This window comes from Gorilla gorilla, chromosome 1 (assembly GCF_029281585.2).
Source record: "Gorilla gorilla gorilla isolate KB3781 chromosome 1, NHGRI_mGorGor1-v2.1_pri, whole genome shotgun sequence".
Lineage (NCBI taxonomy): Eukaryota > Metazoa > Chordata > Mammalia > Primates > Hominidae > Gorilla > Gorilla gorilla.
In genome coordinates, this window is record NC_073224.2 from 180528002 (window position 1) to 180555123 (window position 27122).

Here is a 27122-nt window from a genome sequence, read left to right on the forward strand (position 1 = left end):
AGGAAGACTTGAACGCTAGATGCTTTCCAGCTACATTTCTCATCAATTTACCCTTAATATTCTGTAGTCTAACAATAAAAAGTTACTTGCAGTTCTCTGAAGAAAGTCATGTTCTGACGTACTTCAGTGCCTTTGCCCTACCCCCATCTGTTGGGAAAACTCATCCCAGCTTCTTCACCATGATAATTCAAACTCTTACTTTTGCCTAGGCTGAGATTCCAGTTCTGGGTTAGGCACTCCTCTTCTGATTTCCCAGAGCATGGAGTATGTCTTCTACCATAGCCCTTATCATGCTGGGTAAGTAACTGCTTCTTCATATTGCTCCCCTACAGTCTTATTGCCTTATAATCTGTTCTCCATATTGTGCCCAGGGCAAACTTTATAAAATAAAATATTTTATGTCAATCTCTGATTAAGATCCTTCAATTGCTACGCTCTAACTTCAGGACAAATTCCAATGCACAGCAGGGCTTAAAGAACCCTTTGTGATATGACTGTGTCCATCTCCACAGTCACTCCGTTCTGGCCATCCCCACCCTTGCCTTCTCATTCTGCAATACTGAATTATTTGGAGTTTGCTATAGTGAGCCTTGATTTCCCATTTCCCAGTGTACTGAACCCTTTTGCTTCATTCTTCCTGGAACAGTCACCCCCATTATGCATCTAACTCTTAGTTAGCCTTCATGACTCAGCTCAGATTGTCCTTTTTCAGGAAGCCCCAATGAAGGGCAGACTGAGTGAAAAGCTTCTTCTCCAAGTTCCAATCTGGACATACCTTTATCTTAATTTACCATAGTAACTGTCTTTGCCCATTCATTTCACCATCTCTCCCACTAAACCAGCAACTCCGTCAGCACAGAATCAGCCTTACTCTTCTCTGTATCACAAATACCTCATTCACATTCAGGATTATGACAAGCCACAATGAACACTGACTGAATGGAAACATTAAAGAATGAATTGTTTGTCCATTACATGGTAGGTAAATGGTAAACCTGGGAGCTCATGCAATTTTAAAGATAACCCAAAACCTATCTCACAAGGACAATAGTCTAGATGTATCTCATTCAGTCATTCACATAGATTCATGCATTCACTTACTCACTTAATAAATGTTTAATATTCAGTTACTATGATCCTGGCACTATACTAGGATCCAGGAAACCAGTGGTATGCAAAATATCTAGTCTTTTGCAGTCACAGAAGCTGAAAGTTTAATTGGGGAGACAGAAATTGATCAAATAATCACAACTAAAATCATATACTAACAAATAGCCATAAATACTCTGAAGGAAGTAGAGGGAGAAATGAAAGCCTTTAACGGAAGAACCTGACATAATCTGGTGGGAGACGAGGAGGAAATATCAAGGAGGGGTTCATAGAGGAGGTAGCACTGAGTGAGGCTTAAATGTCTTTTGAAAGCCAACAAATGTCCCTTATCATTAATGATTTTTTTACATGTGGCACAGATCGCAGAACACATTGAGCTATGCTAAGTGGCATAAATATACTGAAGGAATGCGAGCACTTCTAGAAACATGCTAAATTATTCACTTTTTTTTAAGCAACATACATCTTTAATAAGTGGAGAAGGCAGCCCACCTATGTAACATGTTCTGAAGAGTATACAATACACTAACTCCTCCTGGCATATGACATCTGAAATTCCAACTTTTGGGGAGGTACAATAGCTCCCTGGCAAGAGTAACATTAGGGAGCAAAAGGTAGTATAGAAGGATTGTTTCCAATGATCCAATCACACAGGGTAACTCCTAAACCCCCAGATGTCCCCATTCTTGTCTGTAGAGTGCTGGGCCTCTACTTTGACTTTTCCTTCCATCTTAATGGATTATTACTCCTTTCACCTATCTTTGTCTGCTTGGTAAACTCCAAGTTGTCCTTATGTTCCAGTTCCAACATCAGCTCCTCTGTGAAAGTTTCTCTACTACCTCCAAGCTAAACTCGTGGCTCTCTCTCTTGAGGTACCATTGTAAGTTTAAAATATTGCATTGTATTTCTCAACAGCTGATAAAGGTTGAGTTCATGGCCCTAAGTCTTCATCTCTCCACATACCCACACTCTTTGCCATGTAACTTTGTAGTACTGCACCCTCCTCCTCCTGTCCCCCACATTGTAGGCAGGGCTTCCTTTCCTACCTCTGATTCTGATTCCTTACCTCTGACTTCTGATTCTGTCACATGACTGAATTTAGCCAAAATAATGAAGCAGAAGTAACTGCATGCCAGTTCCGAGTCTAAGCCTCAAGCGATTCTATGTGTTTCTGCTTGTTCTCTTGCACCTCTGGCACTGCTATGAGATCATTCTAGGCTAGTCCACTGGTCCCATGAGGAGGATAAGAGAAACATGGAGCAGGGCAATAGCCAGCTGAGCTCAATCTGGATCAGATACCCCCAGGTTGTCTTGGATCAACGTGGATCAGTCAGTCAAGACTCCAGCGAGTGAGTCCAACTGAGACCAGAAGGATCACCTAGCACAGCACAGCCTAAATGAGCTGTCCATGAGTCAAATAAATGACTACTGTATTAAACTAACAAGCATTGGTTGTGGTTCATAATACAGCAATAGTTTAAAAACTCAACACTTCACAGCATAACTAAGTTTTTCCAAGCAGATTTTTTCCCCAATAAAGGGAAAGTTAGGGATGTCTTGGTCTTTACAAGAAGTTAAAATAAGAGAGTATGCCTGGAGTGAAGATGACTACAGAAGTTTTATGGCTACAGATGCCTCTGGCAACTCCCTCCTTCAATGGGATTATTCAAACAATATTAGGGTCCAATTCATTGAGTTTCTTTAAATCAAACTGATGGGTAATATGGACGTGCTATTAAGCAGCAGAACTGGTAAAGTTTAGTGAGTACAACTGAAGCCATAGGTACTCCAAAACTCTCCAGGAGAGAAAGAAAACATAGGACTTTGTTCATATTATTAGTGGGTAAAGGCAAGGTACTAGCAGCAGAACAAAGGGCTTACCCCTCCCTGAGTCTTCTATTAAGACCAGTTTTGACATTTCCTGAAGTGTTTTAGCAACTGGCCCTCTTTGGATAACTATTCACCTTTAGGCAAGCTGTACCTACTAGTCACCCCCACCCAAAGGTTTGTAAAATTAGAATTAGAGATAGGGGCCCTACAGAGTCAGGGCTACACTGGCAGTCCGAGTTGCTTCTAAGATTGGCAGCTAGAGAGGAGTGCTGCTTCCACCAAGGGTGCTCTAAGAAGAAAGAAGGGGCCACTTGCTGTTGGCCGGTTGGGTGACTGCCAGCCCAAGTGCCAGGACAGGAACTGATGTACCTTTCACTGCTTTCAGACTTGTTAATGCAGAATAGATACTAAAAACCTATATGAAAGTCAAAATAGCATTTATCAATGAGTAGGCAAAACAAAAACATTAACTAACTTAATGGGAGTAGTTCACCTGAGAGACCACATAGAACATCTACAAGAGGCAAGTCCTACAGAAGTAGAAATGATGAAAAATATGGTAGAATCTTTTAATGATGAAAACAATGAGAAATCAGAAGAATGCAAAAAATTCTTTCTGGAAGTATAAACACTGATTTTAAGTTTAAAATTTCCATAGAAGAACTAAAAAATCACTGACACTAATGAAAATCAAATTAATGCTCTGGAAGACCAAGTAAATGAAATATGGCATATGACATCTGAATTTTATCTTTATCTTTATCTTAATTTACCATAGTAACTGTCTTTGCTCATTCATTTCACCATCTCTCCCACTTTGCTACTACAAGTAGCAAAGATACAAAGAGATTGACATAATGATGGAAGAGATAAGAGGCTTGGAGGACAGATTCCAGAAGCCTAACATGAGAATAACAGAAATTCCAGAACAGATTTTGTGTTTTTTAGGAGAGAGAAAAGGAATAAAAAAAAAAAAAGAAAAGAACAAATGAGGGAGATACTATAATTAAATGAATACAGGGCTAGGTATTTTATTATACTGAACTGAAGTAAGATTTAAGCCCACAGATTAAAAGTCTCATTAAGTCCAGGAAGTAAATCCAGGAAACACTTGAATTTCAAGAGTAAACAGAAAATTATACAAGCTTCCAGACAGAAAGAATAGGTTACTTACAAAGGATTAATACTAGCTAAGGGAATTCTCATCTACAACTCTGGAATGTAGAAGACACTAGAATAACGTACAAACTATTAGGAGAAACTGATTAAAGAATCCTATACCCAGACAAAATATTATTTAGCTGTAAGGGGCAAAAAAAACATTTTCAACACACAAGGATTCAAAAAGTAAACTTCTCATAAGCACTGTCTGAGGACAATACTTGAGAAAGAGTATAACCAAATAACAATTGATTCAGAGCAGCTTTCTCAATATGGTGGAAATCAAAGACTAGAGGAACCAGTAGACACTGAGATCCTCTCTCACTCTCTGTGTGTGTCTCTTTCATGCATGTATGTATATATATGCATGTATGTGCATAATATGCTTAAACATATACATATATGCATAAAAATATATGCATATACGTATTTAAATCTAAGTGGATAATAATAATGTAAGCAGGAATCTGTAATATTGAGTTTTCTTAAAATACAATAGGCTTGCTATTCTACCAAAAAAAAAACAAACAACAACAAAAAAAACTTAGTAACAGTCTGGAACTGAAAACAAACATTAAGTAAGCAAATATTAAGTAAGAGTCTAGAGAAGGGGTACACAGAAAACGTTCCTTGAAATACATATACATGTTTAGGCAGAACATAAGTTTATTGTTGGTTATAAGGAATGAGAATGTAACCACTAGTAGAAACAAAAAACTTAGTAGAACTCTCAAAGTAACAAGGAATAAAAGGGAATAAAGAAAAAATTAACAAGCCAGTGAAACCAATAAACCACACAAAACAAAAAGGAAAGGGAATGGGGAGTGATGTAATATAAATAGAAAACAAAATAAGATGGAACAAATAAGGTCAATTATCTCAGTATTTCATCAAATGTGAATGGGCTGAATTCCACAACCAGTTAAAAGATAAGATTAATCATACTGTGGTTAAAATTAAGCTATACCTTGTTTATAATTCGGATTTTTTAAAATGTGATTCAGTTTTCTTTCAAAAATGTTCTACAACAAACAAAAAAATTTTTAAATGACAATATAAGTATCAAAGTAGAATCAAGATCAAAAATATTAAACAAGAAAAAGAAGAATATTTCATAATGACAAAATGCTCAATCCAAGAAAACTACCATTCATAATATTTTATGAACCAAACAATGTAGTATGAAATATATGAAACAAGAGCTTCTAAAATTTAAAAAGCACTTGAAAAAAGACAATTCTATTTAAAGATGTGATTGTACTTTCAGAATGTGAAGAGACATGTAAACTATAAGAGTAATAATAGCTATTATTATTACTACTGGGGAAGTAAAGGGTGTTAATACAATCAACAAACTCAGTTCTGTATACTCATATAGGAGGAGGGAGAAGGACAATACTTTATAATTCATGCAGAAACTACATGGGTTAAAGATACCAAATGGAAATGTGAACCCACACAAAGGAATGAAGAGTATCAGAACTGCTAAATATGTGAGTAAATACAAGAGACATAAATTTTCCCTTCTTAAATTTCTTTAAAAAAATTGAATTTAAATCTTTATACAATCCAATGCATGAACAAATCATATGAGAATAATAGCACATGAGCTGAGATTGCGCCACTGCACTCCAGCCTGGGCGACAGAGCCAGACTCCGTCTCAAAAAAAAAAAAAAAAAAAGAGAATAATAGCACAAATCACAGGAAGATATGAAAGTGTATTATATATAATGAGGCATCAAAATTATTTTAAGGTCAACTGTGATAAGTGAAAGATGCATATTAGAAACTGGCAAGAGGTAAAACTTTTTAGAGATAAAATGGAATACTAACAAATATTTAAGTAATCTGGAGAAGACAGGAAAAGGGAATAATTATATAGAATATACGGAAGACAGAAAAAGAAAATAGATTAAAACCCAACCAATAAATGTAAATGACCTAAAATCTCCAGTGCGAAGGCAGAGATAATAAAGCTGAATAAAAATAAAACCCAACTATATGGAGTTTAAAAGAAACTTATTCTACTTTTTAGAGAAGAGCTCACTCTGTTACACAGGCTGGAGTGCAGTGGCATGATGAGGACTGACTGCAGCCTTTAACTCCTGAGCTTAAGGAATCCTGCCACCTGAGCCTCCTAAGTAGCTGAGACTATAAGCACACACCACCATGCCCAGATTACTTCTTCTTTTTTTATTTTTTAGAGATGGGGGTCTCGCTATGTTGCTGAGGCTGGTCTCCATCTGCTGGCCTCAAGCAATCATCCTGCCTTAGTTTTGTGAGTAGCTGGGATTACAGGTGTGAGGTGAGTCGCAGTGCCTGGATAAAAACAAAACAAAACAAAACAAACAAAAAATACTTATTTTCAATATAAAAATGCAAGATAAATTAAAGAGTAAAAAGATGCAAAAATATGGCATGCAGGCTGGGTGTGGTGGCTTATGCCTATAATCCCAGCATCTTGGGAGGCTGAGGTAGGTGGATCACAAGGTCAGGAGTTCGAGACCAGCCTGACCAACATGGTGAAACCCCATCTCTACCAAAAATACAAAAAAAATTAGTTGGGCATGGTGGTGTGCGCCTGTAATCAGCTACTCAGGAGGCTGAGGCAGGAGAATTCCTTGAACCTGGAAGGTGGAGGTTGCAGTGAGCCGAGATTGTGCCATTGCACTCCAGCCTGGGGGACAGAGCAAGACTCAGTCTCAAAAAATAAATAAATAGATAAGGCATGCAGATACAAATAATAAGCTGAGGTGGCTATATTAATATCAAAGTAGACTTCAGAACAAGAAATGTTACCAGGAATAAACAGGTACATTACATATTGAGAAAAGGGTCAATTCACCAAAAAGACTCATAAAGAAGAAATCATAATTTTTAGAAAGGCAACTCGAACTCAGCTAAAATTAGATCTTTTCTCCTTTTGTTTTGGCCTAGGACTAGCAAACATGTAATGCAAAAACTGTATATGAAATCAAGCATTCATGACAGAAAGTGGTCACCTAAAGCTGCCCCTGTTTTATAGGTTTGCCTGAAATTCCGGTGGTCTCAGCAGCCCATGGTGATGAAAGGATCTGGCCCACTAAAGGAGTCCAGAACCGTGAACTATTTTAGGCATGAGTGTGTATGAGTGGGGAAGACCAGGAGGCACTGAAGGATCTATCTCATTATCATAAAAGAATGTTATTATTTTATTTCTTGATGCTCTATCTGGCCTTCTGGAAATTTCAGTATATAAGGTCAGGCCACAACCTCCCACAGCAGGGTCCATATCTGCCTTTTTCATCCAGTTATATGGATGAATAAGCACAATGCTACTCTGGCAAATTTTGAGAGCACAGTGCATGTTAATTAAGTGAATGAATAAAAACCTTCAGATCTCAGTTACAGAAGGAAGCTTTCAGGTTCCTAATCATTTTTTAATTGCTTCTATTATAAAGCCTAGATCTTTAGATACTGCTCTGTATGCAAGCTGGAGAAGAGACAAAAGTTAGACTCCTGGAGTGCATGAAGCAGAACACTGGGTTCCTTGCATAGACCATTAACCTCAATGGAACCAGGAGAGCCTTCCAACAATGCTCTCCTGGTTTTGCCTACCTCACATTCCTCCCACCACCTACTGCCCAAGACACAAATGCATGCCAGATCTCTAGCAGACCTTCTTTCCTATTTCAAAAAGTACAAAAACAAAAAGAGGCTTCTGATTAAAGATGCCAGATTGACTACACGTGTTGACCTCTGCGCCCTTTAAAAATTCCAACAAAATGGTTGTACAAGAATGTTTCAAAGAGGCAAAAACCCACAATGAGAACAGGATAGAAGATGACAGCATCGAAAATCTAAAAGCCAAAAACCATGGTAGTAGTAACTCTCTTGGTAGACTTGAGAAAGGTAAACCTAAATAGCAGCAGGAAAAACCCAGAAGCAAAATGATTACCCTACAGAGACCCAAAAAGTTCAGGAGGTGGTGGTGCTCACCACCCCTGAAAGTGAGGATAAAAGTGAGGCTAAAAACAGCAGATGGTACAAAAAGTATGTTTAGGAAGTAATTAGATCCCATGTGGCCTCACTATTAGCAACCAGGGTACTACTTCTCCCACACTACGGAAGAAAAGTACTAAGGTCCAATGTATTAGTCCATTTTCACACTGCTGATAAAGACATACCTGAGAGTGGGTAATTTATAAAGAAAAAGAGGTTTAATAAACTCATGGTTCCACGTGGCTGGGGAGGCCACACCATCATGGTGGAAGGTAAAAGGCACGTCTTATATGGCAGCAGACAAGAGAGAAGGAGAACCAAGTGAAAGGGGTTTCCCCCTTATAAAACCATCTGATCTTGTGAGACTTATTCACTACCATAAGAACAGCAGGAGGAGAAACAGCCCCATGATTCAATTATCTCCTACTGGATCCCTCCCATAACACATGGGAATTACCGGAGCTACAATTCAAGGTGAGACTTGGGTGGGGACACAGCCAAACCATAGCATCCACCCTTAGATAGGGTGCGGTAAAAGGTCCAGGTAAGGGTAGAGTATCTTGACAAAAAGAGACTGATTCAGTATCTGCTTTTTTGCAGGCCAGCCCTCAAGCTCCTTTCCCCGACTCAGCTCCCAGAGCTTTGGCTGCTAGGTTCACACCCTGAATATTTATTTTTGGGGAATCTGACCAGAAAAAAGAAAAGATATAAGGCTAATTGGGAGAGCAGAGGGTATAGAGAAAATAGCCTAGCCAGATAACTCTAACCTTAGGAAGATTAAAATGAGGGAATGTAAGTAAAGCTAATATAAGTAAAGCTACTATAATCACCATCTTTATTTTCATCATCTTTAGTTTCAATCAGAAAATAGTTACTGAAGGTATTTCCCTCTATATATATATCAGAGTTTTCCTAGTTAGGTAGGAGCCTCCAGACTGTATCAGAAACAAAGCGAAAGGGTCACCAAAATCCGAGCCAGAGACCATGAAGTAGCCTCAGCACAAACAAGAACTTTTTATTCTCCTGCTTTTACTCAGAGCAAGGCGCACATCAAAAGCACATGCCTGCTGAGTTCCAGGGGCCTGATCATTCTCATGCATTTCTCCACCAAGATTTTATAAAAATGAAGCCGGCACTGCTGCATTATTTATACGCAGCTCACTGTACTGACATTGCCAGGCCCCAACTTTCAAGGGAAACCTTTTGTTCTCTGCTTAGGGAAGGCTGAACCTGGAGAGTCTCAATCGAACCAGCTAGTGAAGAACAGAATAATTAGAGCTGAGAGTGGGGATAAATTACCAAGATATTCCTGGCTGCAGCCTTTGGTACATCACAGGCCTCTGATGGCTCTGTTTTTCCAAGCCATGCAACAGACTGAATTACCAGCCCTGAAGATACAGCTCGTTGGGAGATAAAATGACTCAGATTGGATTGCTAATTGTATCAACAAAGAGACCAAGAAGGCCTTAATTTCTGAAGAAATACCACTGCACCAATCGGAGCAGCTTCTGTTAAAGAGCTGTCAGATTTCAGGCCTGTTACTATTGGCTCTGTACTTCATCAAGACTTGCTGACAGGCCCATGACAGGCTGAAATAATATATGCAATGATGCAACACAGGGCAATATTAAATTGCTTTTTCGGTCAGACTTGCCGATAACATGATTCAAACGTGGCCATGACAATATGGGGAGCATGAAAGAACTGAATAAATAATCGAGTTGAGGGAATTTTCCCATGCCACCAAAAGAAAGAGATCTAAGAGTCAGAAAACAAAAGATCTTAAAGTTGCCACCAAAATATTCCAAGATCGTGATGAAGCCCCTGGATTCACGGATTTGGATCTGTCCCCTAAAAAATAAGGATGGTGCTAATTAGAGGCAATATGAGAGAAAGCAGGAAAGTAAAGAAAACAAGTGACAGCTTATTTAGTGCCTATTATACGCCAGGCATTATGCATAGAAATTTTATGTGGGTTACTGAATATCACAACAAACTTGTGAGGATACTATTATTAGTATTTCCATTTCACAGAAGAGAATACTGAGGCTCAGAAGTTAAGTCATTGGAGGTTGTATCATTAGGAAAGAGCAGGACAGAAGTTCAAAACCTGCCCTGATCAATTAAAAGTCCATGCTTGTTAACTACATGCTTATTCAGGCCCACTCAGGGAAAGATATTTACAAAACATTACAAAGACTGGTTACTCCAAGTGAAAATGTACGGTAATTTTGAGGTATTTAATTTCTCGTGTTTTTCTTGTCTGTTGTCTCCTTTTTTTAACAAAGGAAAAATATGAAAATAAAACAGATGGAAGAGGTCAAGAAACACAGAGCTGTAGAAAGCAAAGAGTTAGCTGCCTTAGGTTTGCTGTGAGGATGTTCTGGTAAAAAAGGGTGTTCGGGAGATGTGTGCCATAGGCAAGGACACACGGACAACAATGAGATGTTCTCTCAAGTTGGGAAAATGAAGTCTGGTTTTGAGAGTTCAGCTGTAAAGTTAATCCATAATGAGCAAGAGTAAAATATTCAAAATTATCAAAACAAAACAATGGCTTCCAGAACATTCAGAGCTCACAGGAACCATACTGAAGGCATTCAGATGGTTAAAGAAAGAATGTGTCAAGAGGATGATTAGGCTGCAGGAGACTAGAAAAAGAAGAAGCAGCAGAACTGGAAGGAGAGGCAAGTGCCAGAGCAGGGAGGAAGAGGACTGCACCAGGTGGAAAGAACTGCATGTGCCCAGGGCTGGAAGTGAGGCAGCAAGTGGCCACACCCATCTCAGCAAGATCCTTGCTGTGCATACCTCAGAAGCTGAGTGTTGCCCTGGCATGAAGAAAAGGAGCACAAGAGCCATTTATTTCCCTCCTGCCTCTTTCTCTCCCTCCTTCCAAAAATATTTATTAGGCTCTTACTATGTACCAGGCACAGATATTATCTCTTCCTTCGTGGAGCTTAGAGTCTAGTAAAAGATAAAAATCCATGAAGAGCTCACTCTAGTAATTACTATAAAGGGTAAGTATAATGAAGAAATATTATAGGGTCCATAGAGCTTATGGTATCAAAGGACATGTAAAAAGATAGGGAGAGATCTGTTAAAGGATACACAATTACAACTAGATAAGGAGAAATAAACTCTGTTCTATACCAGCGGTCCCCAGCCTTTTGGGCACCAGGACCCAGTTTTGTGGATGACAATTTTTCCATGGGTGGGGGGTTGCGAGAAGGAAGGTTCCAGGATGAAACTGTGCCACCTCAGATCATCAGGCATTAGATTCTCATAAGGAGCGTGCAACTTAGATCCCTTGCGTGCGCAGTTCACAATAGGGTTCCTGTTCCTTTGAGGAGCTAATGCCACTGCTGATCTGACAGGAGGTGATGCTCAGGTGGTAATGCTCACTAGCCCACCACCCACCTCCTGCTGTGCAGCCAGATTCCTAACAGGCTACAGACCAGTACCCGTATAATACATTATTGTTAACCCTAGTCATCCTACAGTGGTATAGAACCCCACGGGGTTGGGGAGCCCTGTTCTATACCACTGTAAGATGACTACAGTTAACAATAATGTATTATACAGTTTCTAATCACTAAAAAGAGGATATTAAACATTCCCAACACAAAGAAATGAAAAAGGCTTGAGATGGATATGCTAATTAATCTGATCACTATGCATTATATGTACGGAAACTTCGCTATGTACCCCATGAATATGTACAATTATTATCTGTCAATTAAAAATAAAGTTTAAATGTTAAAAAAAGAATCTCTACTTTGCCTTAGATTCCTTCATTAAGGGAGCAAAGACCCAGGGTCAAGGGTTTCCATCAAGCATCTGTCTACTCCTACAGTTTTTAATGGCAAACCCTGTGGCTAGAGGCCATTAAAATGGGGCTGCCTTGTGATGGTAACATCTTCAGACCCCCAGCCCTTGGGTTTGCTCCTGCCTTTCCCCTAGCCTCTTCTCCATTCTAGTAATGTTGGGTTTCTCACTCAATTATTTCAGGCTTATTATTCTGGCTTCTTGGACCTGAGGCTTGATCTCAGCCTTTGCCTCTGGCCATCTGAAAACTCATTATTGGACCACTCTCTAGTTCTTCTGAACCCCTTTGCTTCACGGTCCCATGCCCTGGTGCCAGCTTCCTCTGCAAGGTCTACCCTAGTGTATATATGAGGTTATTGGTACCAAGACCTATTCCCAATCATAACTATTTCCCAGTGTCACTCAGAAGAGACAGAAAACATACATACCTATCTCAGTCTGACTCAGATAGGAAAACATTTCTAAACATTTTATAAGCTCCAATATTAAAATACCTCTTCCAGTGTCAACTAATTTTGGCCTATCCAATTACAGGACAACACAGTGTGTATAAGGACAGTGGTGTCTATATAATCCTTATCTTCCAACATTCTTCAGTCTTAATGGCATTCCTGACTTGCCATTTGTTCAGTACTGAGCTGACCCAAAGTTATCTAAAGTGTGCATAATCGGTAAGCCTGGGATCTAGTGCTACTGGCAAGAAATAAGTGAAAAATAGCAAAGCTATTCTAAAGCCACTAGTTGGGGGGTGGGGAGCAAGGAAAAGCAAGTTATCATATTAATATATGGTCATCCAAGGCTGCTCTGCCTTAAAGAGATAATGTACGATTCCTGGCAAAGGATGAAAGAGAGCAGACTGAAATAGTGTCTGCCAATTGGCCTAGTGCATTTCAATTCTTTTTGGCTATTAGAGCCCTTTATGATTAATTCTGGCCTCTGGAGTATCTAAAAAAATCATCTTAACTTGAGAATATTCTTCAATATAAATAAGCACATGAACAAATTATAAAACAAATATTTCCTTGATAAGCTAGGATTATCTCTACAAATTCTCAGTAATAACTATACTATACTGTAGTGTAGCACAGTACCCAGCAAGTTGTGGTCACTCAACAAATATTCTTTATCTTTTATGAGACACTGACAACTCTAAGAAGTACTGAAAAGCATTATCATTTCCCTCATACTAAAAATCCTAAACTGCTCTCCTTGATTTTGCTCAGTGATACCATCTGCAGATATTTGATACTTCAACCCTCTGAGAATATTTAGCAGATCTTATGATTCTAGTCTTCTTTTTCTATCAATTTTGGTTTAGGGTCTAGAAATGATGCCACTCTTTTCCCATTGTGCAAAATACAAAAGTGTTGGACGAATTATTTCCCTCTTCCTATTCCTGTCTTTGTCAGGCCACTGTGCTCCAGGTGGCTATGATTGTCATCATGACAACGGCCATAAGTAAAGGGCACCATGGTGATGCTCTTCTCAGATATGATGTCAACTGTCCCATCACCCAAGGAACGGCCTACTCACATACCTCTCAGAGCTGAGAATTTTAACATGAACAGTATCCCTTTGACACAAAGCAGAAAGAGTCAGATTAAGATTTTCCATACAAGACAAAGAGGTAAAAACATTAAAAGGAAGTTGGTGAAGTAGAAGTATAGACCTGAAGATTTCGTAGCTTTCAAGATGTCCTGTCTCTAAGGAAGGACAGGAAAAGAGGGAAAGGAAACAGAAATGGAAAACAAAAACAAAAACGAAAACAAACAAACAGGAAAATGGCCTTAAAATTAGGTTTTCAATATCTTTCAGGGATCAAGATGCAGAAACCAGCAGAAACAATACATCAGCTCTTCAGAAGGAGGATACATTCAGACTTGCTATTAAGGTAAAAAACATGACAATTTTGTGACTTAGCCATTTAAGAAATTCTTGTAAATATTATCTGGCCTCAAGGGATTAACAGTTTGTCAGGGGAAGAGAGCACCATATTATTTAGCTAATACAGGTAGAGCTAGAGTTGGAACCCAAACAATTAGCTGCAGAGTCCATGACTTTAACAACTATACAAACTGCCTCTAGAAACATACCCTCTGCATGATTGGTGAATTTCATGAGTGAAATACAAGATATTTAAGAGGAACAACAGAGGAAGAGGGCAACTCTACCTGGGAATATTAAGGAAGCTTCACTTGGGAGTAGCAGCTTGAATTGTGAGTCCTGAAATATGAGTAGGAGTTCACCAGGTGGACAAAGGTTGTAGAGGATACATTTCAGGCAGTGGACCAAGGCATTCAGTTCAAGCATAATCCTGCCCCCAGATGTGAAATGGAATAACTGATCTCCTAAAGACTCTTCCAGACTTTTAGATTTTAGTGCTGCTATGAAGAAGGCATTACAGAGTACAGTTTGGATCAGACATGGTGAAGCCATCATTCACTAGTGAGTAAGATATCCTCCTTGCTCTTCATTTTCTTCATCTGTTAAGAAGGTAACAGTAGTAATTATCTCATAAATTCATTAAAAGGTTAAGTGCAGGGTTAATTCACATAGCACATACCCAATAAAAAGCAGCTGCTCTTATTACCATTGTTTTCCTCAGCATCAACATCATCATCATCTCTTAGCTACTTCTGAGAAAGAAAATATAATAAAGAAATGTTCAAATGAAAACCCACTTTAAGACACTGCTAAGAATACTACAGGGAACTGAGATGGGTTGTCAGCTAATTTGATTGCCATTATCCAAACTAAATGAAATAATGGCATAAGCAACCCAGTTCAGCCTGCTCAAGTCAACATAAAATTGAGTTAAGAATCAAATTCTTGGTTCTTATCTTGAATTTGCAAACCAATATTGGGCCCAAACTGTGCCCTCCTGCACAGTTAGAAGCAAAACCACTTAGAATGCTCTAGCCATTCATAGAGAGATTCACTGATTCCCAAACACATTTCTGCAAGCACTCAGCATGGCACTGCAGATAGACAGATGTGAGTACTAGGTCTTCTCCCTTGATTAGCTCAGAGGGTAGATGGGAAAATAGACATATAGAGGAAATGCAAAAAGTATTGTAAGAAAGTTTTAAATGTGGGTACATATATAAAGCTTTATGGGAGCACAAAAGGCTACAGAAATTAGCTCTGTGGAGGTTCTGAGAACTTCAATAAACAAATACCAGAGAAAAACGCAAAACGTCCTTAAAGTGTGCATCCTGAGGAACCCAGGATAGAGTACTTAAGTTTTCCCTTGTTTGCCTGTTCTCTGGCTGAAACAAACTCAAGAGTATCTTGAATGGGTCACACTTCCATTCACTTCTGTACTTGGTAACGCACTCCTGAAACACCTTCACCTTTCTTAACCTTGGTAAATCCTAATCACCTTCTGGTGTCAATTCCTCTGGGAATTCATCCAAAGGTGTGTTATTTGCCCCTCCACTGTGCCTTAATTGCTTCCTATCATAGCATTTATTGCATTATGATCACCTGCTAAATTATTTCTCTCTCCCATACTACACTGCACACTAGATGCAAGGATGGTACATTCTACATTTTAGTCTTCCTAGTAAGGAGGACACATAGTAGATGTTTAATATTTACTGAATCAATAGTTATCACTGATGTCTTCTTTGACCTACTACCACATACATAAATATCTATTTTATTTTTGCATAGGAAGACTACTTTGAGTGTTGGACTGAAGCTCTACCTTTGCAACTCAGTCCATAAGCTTAGTTTTTAAATGAGTTCATATTAAAAACAAACAAAGCCACCCACAAACAAAAGAGATCAGAGGCCCCTACTCAAATGTAAATCAATATGCTTGCTAAACTAAATGAGGAGAGAAAGCTGCCTGCTTGCTATCCTCTTTAATTTGCAAGAAGGAGCTTTGTGGGGTTTCTTAAATATGAAAAGATAAAAGTGCACTTGGAGTGTACATGTTCCTTTTTTATCTCCTTTAGAATTACCATGTGTTTTTCTAATTGAGAGCACTCTTAGGGCTTATTTAAAAACCAGATATGAGGGGGAAAAAATGGCCTAAATTCAATCTAATTCTCTTGTGTATCATTTCCGTTTTTTTTTTTTGAACCTTGCAAAGCAGTTTATAACAAATAAATTATGTCTTATAAATTAAGCAACTGGAGAAACTGAGATGGGAATGGTTGATGGCAGGCTTTAAAAGATACCACCACATATCATTTGAGGTCACAGTATTCCAGTTACCCACCAGCCTGGCTGGATCGACTAGTTTTAATGGTGTGAGACATATTTCTCAGTACATCTAAAATCAACGATCACTTACTAATCACACCCAGTCCAAGTTTTCTTAGGCAAAAAACCGTAAGTTGAGAGAGTAGTATTCAATGGTTTGGAAATATAGAACAAAAAGGAATGTCAGATGGAAAGAAGAATTATGCCTAGGGAAGAGAAGGATATGGAATAATGGAATAACCATCTTTAGGAAGAGAACTATTTTCAGTTAAAAGCAGCTGCTTTTCATTTTTATGAAAGCAATAAGCATAAATTTCAGTAAGGGAGGGTTTCGATCATCTGAGGAGAAGCTGCCTAACTTGTAGGGCTAGAAGACATGATGATGTGGAATGGGAAAAGATGACAGTCTTCTTTAAAAGGATCTTTAAGGAAAGGAGAGTTCTATCATTTTAAGGTGGCTGGGGAACTGTCTGGCATTAAGAGAGAGGAATGGATTACACAGATGATTTCTGGTGTTTTTATTAGTATTGTTGTTACTCTGGTTCAATGACTCTGTGATTCATTTCATTTACTATAAAGCCAAACTCTTCAGTCTCGACAAAAGTACAGTATTAAAGAATAATGTTTCTGGGAATTTCAAATTCATGAAAATAGTTGTTTCTAATTTATGGTCTTGTTTAAACAAAACCACACAAGTTCCCTTTTAAATTTCAATTAATTAAAATCTATTGAGTGGCTATGAGGTGCAAATTCCATGCAAGGTGTCAGGCACACGGAGATAAGACACAGTCCCATTCAGTATGCTGGAGGAGAGAAAATGGGCCCATCCATTACTGCAGTGTAGCTGAAATATAATAAGTAACATTAAAGAATTATAAACTGCCATGAAGTGACAAAGAATTAAGAGACAACATCCAGCTGGGCTGTCAAGTGCAAGGAAAAATAGAGGGAGAGAGTAGATTATGAAGTAGATATAAAAAATTCATAAGATAGTAAATATTATAAACATTATAGACAAAGATGCAGAACCGTGTATATTTAAATCATGCATTGGAACAGAGACTGGCCTCATCCAGAACAAAGCCAGGGGTACTGAGGAAATAAGAAAACTTGAAAGTTGTTTTGGGTCATGGAAGTAACCCAGTATGTAAATTTCTAAATGTGAAGCAAAAGATATTACCCCAGAGTCAAAATAAATTCATTTCCAAATATTTTCCCCCTCAATTGAAATACATCATACCAAATTTTGGTATTAGTTTTTAAGATAATTCCTAATACTCAGAAGTTACAATTTAGGCAATTAACTGGTATGTGCCAAACACAGGCAAAACTTTTGGTTTCCAGGGGACTATAATGAATCCACAGGGAACTAACATGAGTTTTGATTGCCTGGTGGAAGAACAGCTAACAAGATGAACTTGGCACTTTGAGTGTTTAGAAAAGTTGTCACAATAGGTATCGGACTCTGAAAATTTTTTCCAAAGCACAAGGAGAGGAACAGCAACATTAGCCATTTTAAAAAATCTATGATATGCCTAAACATGAGCACTGGCTAATTCTGCAGAATTTGTAAAGCATTCTGGGTTGTATATTGAAACAAAGAAGGAAGTGAGTAAGTTCCCAACTGATACTTACCTCTCAAGTAAGCAGCCAGAATATTTTAAGATGCTGTGTAGTCTAATGGAAAGGGCAAAGGCTTTGCAAACAGGCTAACTTGGATTGAAATTCCAGCCCTGCCACTTGTTATGTGAATAGTCTTGGGCAACTCTCTGAAACTCTCCATTTTCTCACATCTACAATGGTGGTAATAACAATGAACTAAAAGCCTTGTTGAGGAATAGACTGTAGTCAAAGGACCTCCTGGCACAGCAACTGACCCATATACTGGCCCTCAATAAACAATAGCTACTATCAGTAGCAGTCGTATTTCTTCACTTTAGCCTGCCACATTTAAACACTCACATACACACACAGACATAAGTACTAAAAAGACTTCTCCTGAAATCTGTGCATCAAGTTTTATGGATAATCTCTCATTAAATGGTCTCTTGTAAAACTTCAGTATCTCTCCCTGACTGGTCAGAGGCCATGTGGGCCTCACTACATCACTACATGATTTTCCTGCCAGACTAAATTGGCTCAGATTCCCTCAAAACAGTTAGTTCCCTTAACCCAATACTACTCTAGACTGGGAAGGGGGTCTGAAATATTCATGTATTTAGTGACATTTATGTAAAAACTCCAAACAGAACATTTTAAGTTAAATATATATCCCCTTACCAGGGGACTATAGCAATCACTGATATGTGCGCATATATAACCAGATATAATCTCCAGAGCGAGCTGCATTCTGTAAATTTATAATATCAGTGTTAACATGAGTTAAGCACTTCCCTAACTCCTCCCCCAAAGTAGTCACTAGACCCATTGCTTTGAAAGCAGGATCAAGGCAAATACATTTTCAGCCCCTACACGTAATGGGTACACAGGATTTCATTATACTCTTTGCTGTTGTGTATGTTTGAAACTTTCCAGAGAATGGGCCAGTCTAAAGGGGTGCAGACTGCGTGCTTAGCGCAGTGCCTGGCCTGTGATGAGAGCTCTACCACTGGGCCAGTTTTGTTACTGTCGTTATAGGGCAGGAGTGGGTTTATCTCTGCACTCACACTTTTTATATTCTGGTTGACTCTGTCTACAACTGGCTCCCGAACACCAATCTAGCAGAACACCCAATCTGGTGGTCATGGCAGACATCTTCACACATAATGGAAATGAAAGCACAGGGCTCCTCAGGAAACAATAAAAATCTGCCACCCATTCTATCTTCCAATAACCATGAGGAAGAAGAGAAACTGTCAGGAAGGTGGAGGACCAGGTATGAAGGATAAGGAAGAGCAAAGTCTCCAGGGTGACATCCTAGGGTCTGGATCCTTCTTCAAAGACAAACTCAGCATCTGAAGTTCCTCCTCTGCTCTAATTAACAATGGGTCAGGGAAATGAGGGCCTGTGGCATAGTGTCATGGGAGAGTTTGGACAGAACTTGTAAACACCCACCTCCTGACCTTTCTCCAAGGACAGTGGCCTTAGGCAGTGGTAAACAAAGATCACCCCCAAAGAGCTAATTTTAGTCCTATTTATAACAGTAAAAGCCAAAGTACTTTCCCTTCCTGTGTTGTGACAAGACAACACAAGGCTTCCTGCACCCCGTCATTCAACTTTACCCAGTCTCCAGGCACAGGCTGAGATCTACAAAGAGAAGCGTTGCTCTATGCCAGAGAAATCCTATCCTGTGTGAAATTTCCCAGAGAAGGGAGGTGGCATAAAAGCAAATTCAGGAACTCTTCATTCACTTACTCTCATTCATTCATCCAGCAATTTATTCATTTATTTATTCATTTATTCATTTCCTTGACAAACGTTTATGTAGCACCTCCTACCTAACGAGCCCAGGACAGAAGAAGAATGAGATGAAAATGTTGCTGTTGTAGGGGCCATGGGCAGAAAAGCCAGAAAAGACAATAAATTACAAAAATAACTATAGAGTTACAACCATGATAAATGCAATGAGGGGCACTTGAGGGGGTTCTAGTCTAGTCCATGGGCTTGGAAAAAGTTTGCGGGGGGAGGAGGACTGAAGTTCAAATTTCAGGGACAATGAAGAGACAGCCCCATGAAACAGAAGGGCAGAGGGTGCCTACCGTGGGAAGAGAACATAAGGAAGAGCAGGGAAAGACAGAAGGTGGGGTGACTGAGGGACGGTGAAGTCAGTGCAGATAGAAAGGGGCAAGGGAGGATGTGCAGACAATTGTGGGTGAAGAGGCTAGAAGTGCTACAGGGGCCAGACATCAAGATTCATTGTCCATGGTAAACACCAGGGAGTCCAACCTGAGCGCAGTAGGGAGGCAATGATGGGATTCAAGCGAGATGCTGTCATGATCAGTTCAAATCCCGACTGTGCCACTTCTCACCAATGTGACACCAGGCCAGCCACAGTCTCTCTGACTGAATCTGCCCCATGAAGTCAGCTCCTCCCATGTGCTCGCTCACTCAGTGCACACACATTGCTTTTTTGTGTATCTCCTTCATGCTGGCCACTGTCTGAGGCAATGGGATGCAGCAGTGAACGTGACAAAAATCTTTGCACTCCTGGAGCTTACAGTCAAGTGGAGGCATCAGAAAACACATACACACACACACACACACACACACACACACACACACACACACACACACACGTGAGGAAGGAAATAAGCAAGTGGCAAAGAAGAAAGTGACCCAGCAGGCCATCTTTGGGCAGCGTGGGCAGCAAAGGCCCACTCTGAGGAGGTGACATTGAGCTGAGGCCTGAGGAATAAGAAAGGCCCTGCATAACAAGGAGACACAGGCAAAGGGGAGAGTGGCTGCAAAGGGGCAAAGTGCTTGTCTGTCTGGGCAAGTGAAGTGGAGCATAGAGCATGAGGGGCGGGCAAGGCTGGCAAGAGAGGCAGCGTCCAGAAGGCACAGGGCCTCTGTGGCATGGGGATGTCACTGCACCAACCTCAGGACTGGTCTGTGCCACGATCAAAGTTGCATTTTCAGATCCCTCAGGGATCTTCAAATGGAGGGGCTGGAGCGGCAGGAGTAGAAGTAGTGAGATCTAAGAAGGGGCTTCTGTGTTTCCTTTGTCATTGGACATACACGTTGCATTTTATTATTCCCCAGATACTGGCTTCAAAGCCTCTGGCAAAATATCAACCTCTTTGTGCCTTAGGGTCCTCATTATAAAACAGGGGACATAATATCCACTAACTCACATTGGGCTGTTGTGAGGATTAAATACAAGTTGTCATTTGTAAAGGACATTGGACAGTGCTGGGCTAAGCTCTCCATGTATCTTGGATATTCTCATTGTCTCACTAATTTCCTGTCCATCACTGCTGCTGGATCCTGAGCACCTCATCTTTATCTGCCCCGCATCTGTCCCAGTATTTATACTAGGTACTCTGTCAATAAGGAGTTGTAAATTTTTGCCTGAAGACTTAAATTGGCCCAAAGACATATTTTGTTTAGCTGATGCAGAGACTTCAAAATGTGTAACTGTGAATGTCTTTAGGTTGGCAATATAGACAATGTGTGTATCCCCCCTCAAAATTCCTATGTTGAAACCTAATCCTCAAGGTGATGGTATTTGGAGGTGGGGGGGCCTTTGGGAGGTGATTAGGTCATGAAGAAGTAGGGCCCTTGTAAAATGGATCCCAGAAAGCTCATTTACTCCTCCCGTCTTTTGAGGACACAGAGGAGATGGCTACCTATGAACCAGGAAGTGAGCCCTCACCAGACACGGAATAAATTGGGGCCTGGATCTTGGACTTCCTAGCCTCCAGAACAGTGAGAAATAATTTCCGTTGTTTATAAGCCACCCAGTCTATGGCATTTTTTAATAGCAGCCCAAAAGGACTAAGACAGCTGGGTATGCCCTCTCTTGTTCCCTTGGGTCCCTCCCTACCCTGTCTTGCCACATATCTTCCAGAGTGTTAAGTGTGTCCTGCCTCTGCAGGCACTCACTTGTGAACCCTTGAAAATGCTATTGCTTGGAATGTCTGTCACAAATACAAATGACACAAAGCCACACAAACCATTCACTCACCTCCCTCCAGCCCCCACTGGTACAATGAACCACAGAATCTGACTTCCCAATTTTTTTCATACTGTCATTCACCATATATTTACTGAATACCTTCTAGGTCCTAGAAACTGGCAGAAAAAGACACAAAGTCTGCCTTAACTGAACTTACAATTTGGTGCCCATGAACAATGATACTGTAGAGTTTTCTTGGGTGCAAAAGGTATACTGATAGTAAATCATACTAGGGAGTTTAAGCCTTTTGAGCAGATTATCTTATTGTGTTTTAATAATAATCCCATGGAGGTAGACAGGACAGGTAGGTTACTCTGTTTTGAAGGTAAACAAATCAAGGATCAAAGAAGCTAAGCATGTTGTCCAAAATGAAACAAATAATAAATGGCAGATCTTGAATTCATGTCTCTGTCACTAACAAAAACACTGCAAAGCAGGGAAGGGTTAACTCCATTTGTGTAATAAGCCATAAAGTTTCCTCCCTAAAGCATGCTACAGATCTAGAATTTAAAAAGGAAAACTGACATCCAAGCACTAACCAGCACGTGGGTAACGTAACCTACACTGGCTTAGACGGTGGGAAAATCATGACAACGGAGCTGGCGAAGAATGAGAAACTTGAGTTTCCAACAGAGTTCTCACTGGGCTCTATGTGTCACCAGTGACACATCTGGAAATAAAAGAGAGAAATCAGGAAACAGAATGCAGCCCCTGCTTTGCCAGGAAATTTACAAAAGCATATTTTTGGTTAAGGCAAAGAGATTTTGCCAGGTGGTACCATGCCAGACAGATGGTCTCCATGACCCAGTGAGAGCTGCTCCAGAGGGACCCTCTCTGGTATTCCCCATGAAGGCCTGGCACACTGAGATCATTGCAGCCACCACCACAGGCAACCTGTGCTCCAGACACATGAGGCCTGGAAAATACATCATCATCTTTGAGAGATCCAGCAGCCTCAACAATTCTGAAAATGCCTTTTTCGGATATGAACACTACTCAAGGCTCCTTGGCCTTCATTTAATTTAAATCAGTGGTTCTTAATCAGGGACATTTTGTCTCCCAGCAGATAGCTGGCAATGCATGGAGATATTTTTGGTTTATCTGGCTGGGGGTGGGGATATGTGCTACTGGCAACTAGTGGGTAGAAGTCAGGGATGGTGCCACACATCCTGTCATGCACAATGGGACAGCCCCACAACAAAGAATTATCTGGCCCAAAATGTCAATGGTGCCAAGGTTAAGAAACCCTGATTTCAATGTCTAAAACTGATGGATACGCCCAGCCTTGGAGCTAGGCTCTACAGATACAAAGGTCAGTTGGATATGTCCTTTTCCTCAAGAAGTTCTGAATCTTGTGGGAGAGGTAATCATGTAAGGAAATAACTGGCATTTACTGTGACTGGATTGAAAACTACCCACAGTCTAGTGGTGAGCTCTGAAGTAAGAGAGCTCCCAGTCAGAACGATAGCTTTGCCGTTTACTTATTAACTATGTGACCTCAGGCATGTCACTTAGCCTTTCAATCTCTTCTGAAACTAGGAATGGGAAATTATGATACTGATACTACTCCTACACCTCTTCTTCCTACTACTATTACAGCTTCTACTAGAGAAACACCACTGTGACTACTACTAGAATTGCTGCTGCTGCCATTACTACAGAGGTGGAGTACCAGACAGACAGGAGGCACAAAAGATTGGGAAGCAGAGATATTTACAAACTCTGGAAACTGCCACTAAAGGGGAAAAACTTTTTTCTGCATACTCATAACAATTTTTACATCACGTGTGTGAGGGATTTTCCCACACTAACCAATACTCTAACTCTTCAGAAACCAACCAGGTGTCCCACAATTCAATTCTAAACTAACTACCTGGAGTAAGGGCAGATCACACAGGTTAAGGCTTCAATCCAAGACTGCTCCCATTTCAGATGCCAATCAAAAGTCTAGGCCTTCCATACTTCTGACTGATCAGCTACATACTGGAGGTTCCCATAACCCCCTTTTTTCAGGTTTGATAATTTGCTATAATGGCTCACAAAACTCAGGGAAACACTCTACTTAAATTTACTGGCTTATTATAAAGAATCCAAATACAAATGAACAGCCAGACAAAGAGGTACATAGGGCAAGGTATGTGGGAAGGGGTGGGGAGCTTTCATGCCCTCTCCAGGCACCTCAACTTGTTCACCAACCCGGGAGCTCTCCAAACCCCATCTTTCAGGGATTTTTAGGGATGATTCATCACATAGGCATGATCGCTTATTAACTCAATCTCCAGCCTCTCTCCCCTCCTGGTGGACTGGGTGGATGTGGGGAGTAGGGCTGAAAATTCTGAGCTGCTATTCATCACATGGTCTTTCTAGTGACCAAGTCCCATTCTGACCAACTCCCATTCTGAAGTTATCCAGGAGCCCAAGAGTCGCCTCATTAAAGCAAAAGATGCTCTATCACTTAGGAAACCCCAAGGGATTTAGAAGCTCTGTTAGGAACCAGAGTCAAAGTCTAAATAGTACAACAAAAGATACTCCTAGAATGTTGATCACTCTGGAAATTACAAGGCTTTTAGGAGCTCTGTGTCACAAACCTGGAACAGAAACTAAAAATATATTTCTTATTAGTCACAGCACCAAAAGGGAGAAGGTGTGTTCCTTCTTCATCTATTCTCCATCTTGCTGCCTTGAAGGAAGCTGTGGTTGAAAGCCACTTTGGATCATGCAGAAAGGGGCATCATGTTAAGCACAGTCCAATGCAGAAGCTACCTGGGTTCCTGGATGATCTCATGGAAAGCATCTACGTCCGGACTATCAGATAAACAAATAATCTAACTTATTTAAGCCACATCTAGTGCTATAGCCTAAGAATACAGAAGTGTAGGAGTCAAAGGTCCAGGCCAATTAAGAAAGGGCATTACTAGCAGAAGAAAGTCACATATGCGAAAATACAGAGTTGAAAGAGAATAAAGGGATCCATGGGGATTGATCCATGGTAGTGTGACAGGAGGTAAGACTGGAGAGTCAGGGAGCAGCTGGATCACATTGGATCTTATATTCCTTATACTAGGAAGTTAGGACTTGTTTCCTGCCAGCAGTGGGATGTTACTAAAGAATTCAAATAGTTAAATAATATCGGATTTACATTTAAAGACAATACTAGGGATGTATGAAGTACTGTTTTGGTGGGGGTAGAGAAAAGAGGAGGTAGGTGACATGGGGGAGAAGTTGGAGGAAAGGCAAAGATGACTGGACCCAGGGAGCCTAGTTAGGAGGGCAATGGATCCCAGTGATATCTGAGGCAATATATAGATTGTCCCCCACTTAGCTAACAGTAATGGATATGGAAGGCATGCCATCAAGGTTTCTTGTTTGAGTTATTGGATCACAGCACCTTTACCATGATAGAAAACACAGAAAGAAAAGCAAATTTATTTAGGGAAAATGAGTTGAGCCTAGGGTGTCTATGGGCCAGCAGGTAGGGCTACCCAATGAAAAGTGTGCCCTTAAGGCTGGAGCTCAGGAGAGGCACAGGGCTGATATTCAGATAAGTCATTACTGAAGAGTGGTGTCTGAAATCATGGGAAGGCACGACATTTTGTTGTACTCTGATGGCACTGAGATATATGACCAACTGTATTCAGGTAAACCTCTACTAGCAAATGGAAAATGTGTACCATCTCCTTTCCATGTTTATTGTGAACCAAGAGATTTTTTATTAAGTCTACATACTAGGGAATAGAGGCAGCTGGGCAAAGTCCCAAAACAGAAAAATGCTAGAAGAAAATGGGCCCTTATGAGAAAAAAATTCTCAGCTTAGACCACAGACTGCTCCTAAAAATATCCGATTGGACCCAACCTTAAGTATGCATGCAGGGCCCATGAGCATACCTGACACCTGCAAAAGACATTCATGTCTTCCAGTGTAATATGAAATGTCTCCCTGCACCGGGATTTTACACCAAAAAAGACATGAAATGAATCCAGCTCCAATATTCAGGGTGGTTTGGACCAAAATATACCACAGAGAACATTCAGATGTGACTTTCAAGGCCCCTGGTGCAATACTTTGTTTTAAATAGAAGTAGGCGTTGACATCGCTGTGAAAGATTTGCCAGTGGCTCCAGTTATCACAGGGCAGAAAAAGCCAAGTAATTATTTTCTCCCCAGTTATGGGTAATTCTCTGCAAGTTAATTCTTGGCTTTTCTAAAATGGGACCAGAAAATTAGCTCTTCACATGCAAAACTGAAGATACAGGACCCAGCAACAGCTTATGGCCTGGGGTTTATTCCTTATTACTTCTTAAAGTGTGAGGAGGGGGCAGGAAGTGGTGTTTTGACTTAGGCACCACTTAGCCAAGTGGAGGGAAAAATCTCCCTTCAGCTCTGAAACAGGATCATGCAGCTATAAAATTTATTGGACACAATTGAAGCAAGGGTGTTGGGTGAAAAGAATCAAAGAAAGAACTATGGGCTGAGTTCAGAAGGGTGTAACGAAATCTGCACCTGTTGTCACTCACTTATTACTCCAGATCTCCCAGGCAGCTTAGATTTAAACCAGACAGTCCTGAGGCCCAGCCTAGCCAATACTGGCCTATTTATTAGCACAGAGTAAAATATGTGCGTCACATGTGTGTTGTGTGTCTGTGTGTGTATATACATGCATATGTGCACACCTGTGTATGCATGGATGCATATGCATGTGTGCTGGAAATAAACTGAGAGAGAAGGAGCCTAGAGGGGAATGAGATTTAAGAGTTGTACATGTGATGGGGGAGTGAGGAGAGAGCAAACTTGGCCAGTAAATTACTTTAGCCTAGAAAATGCAAATTCCAGATTCCCTGATATTTACCATTTGAGGGTTGTATTTTCATGTCGGTTTTGATCAAATCCCCAGAACCGCTTTCACAAAAGAAAAGCAATAGCACCAAATGAATTGAGTTGATTTGAAAGAAACTTACCAAGCAAAAAAATCAAGAGGGAAAACTCTATAAAGAAATATCCCACTTGTCCTCTGAAGATCTCTGTTTCCACATACACTTTAAATCTCCTCATGTATATTTATTATTTTTTAACCTCTAAGTTTCTAAGATGAAAAAAAAACCAGAATTATTGAAATTAACTTTACCAGGGCCACCAAGAGATTTACTTTGCTAAACGTCACCTCCCAGTCATCTATTTGGCATATCACTTCTCTTTAATCTTTTACATTCAGTGCAGCCATACATGTGATTGTCTTGTACTTCATTTGCGTGAAAGTGAAGAAAGCTGTCTGCCACATGGGCGTGGTCACAATGAGTGGCCTGCTACTTGTCATATTTGCTGAGCACACCTAGACCAGAGAAAGCCCCAGCCAGAGAAAGGTACACAGAAAGAATGGTAAGGTTTCCTTCC

At 40.2% G+C, this 27122-nt stretch overlaps 1 protein-coding gene across 14 annotated transcripts in view; it reads right to left on the reverse strand.

Moving 5' to 3' along the window:
• Positions 1 to 27122, reverse strand: part of FGGY (FGGY carbohydrate kinase domain containing) — a 460818-nt gene that overhangs the window by 300847 nt on the left and 132849 nt on the right. The gene's annotated exons all lie outside the window — the stretch shown is intronic.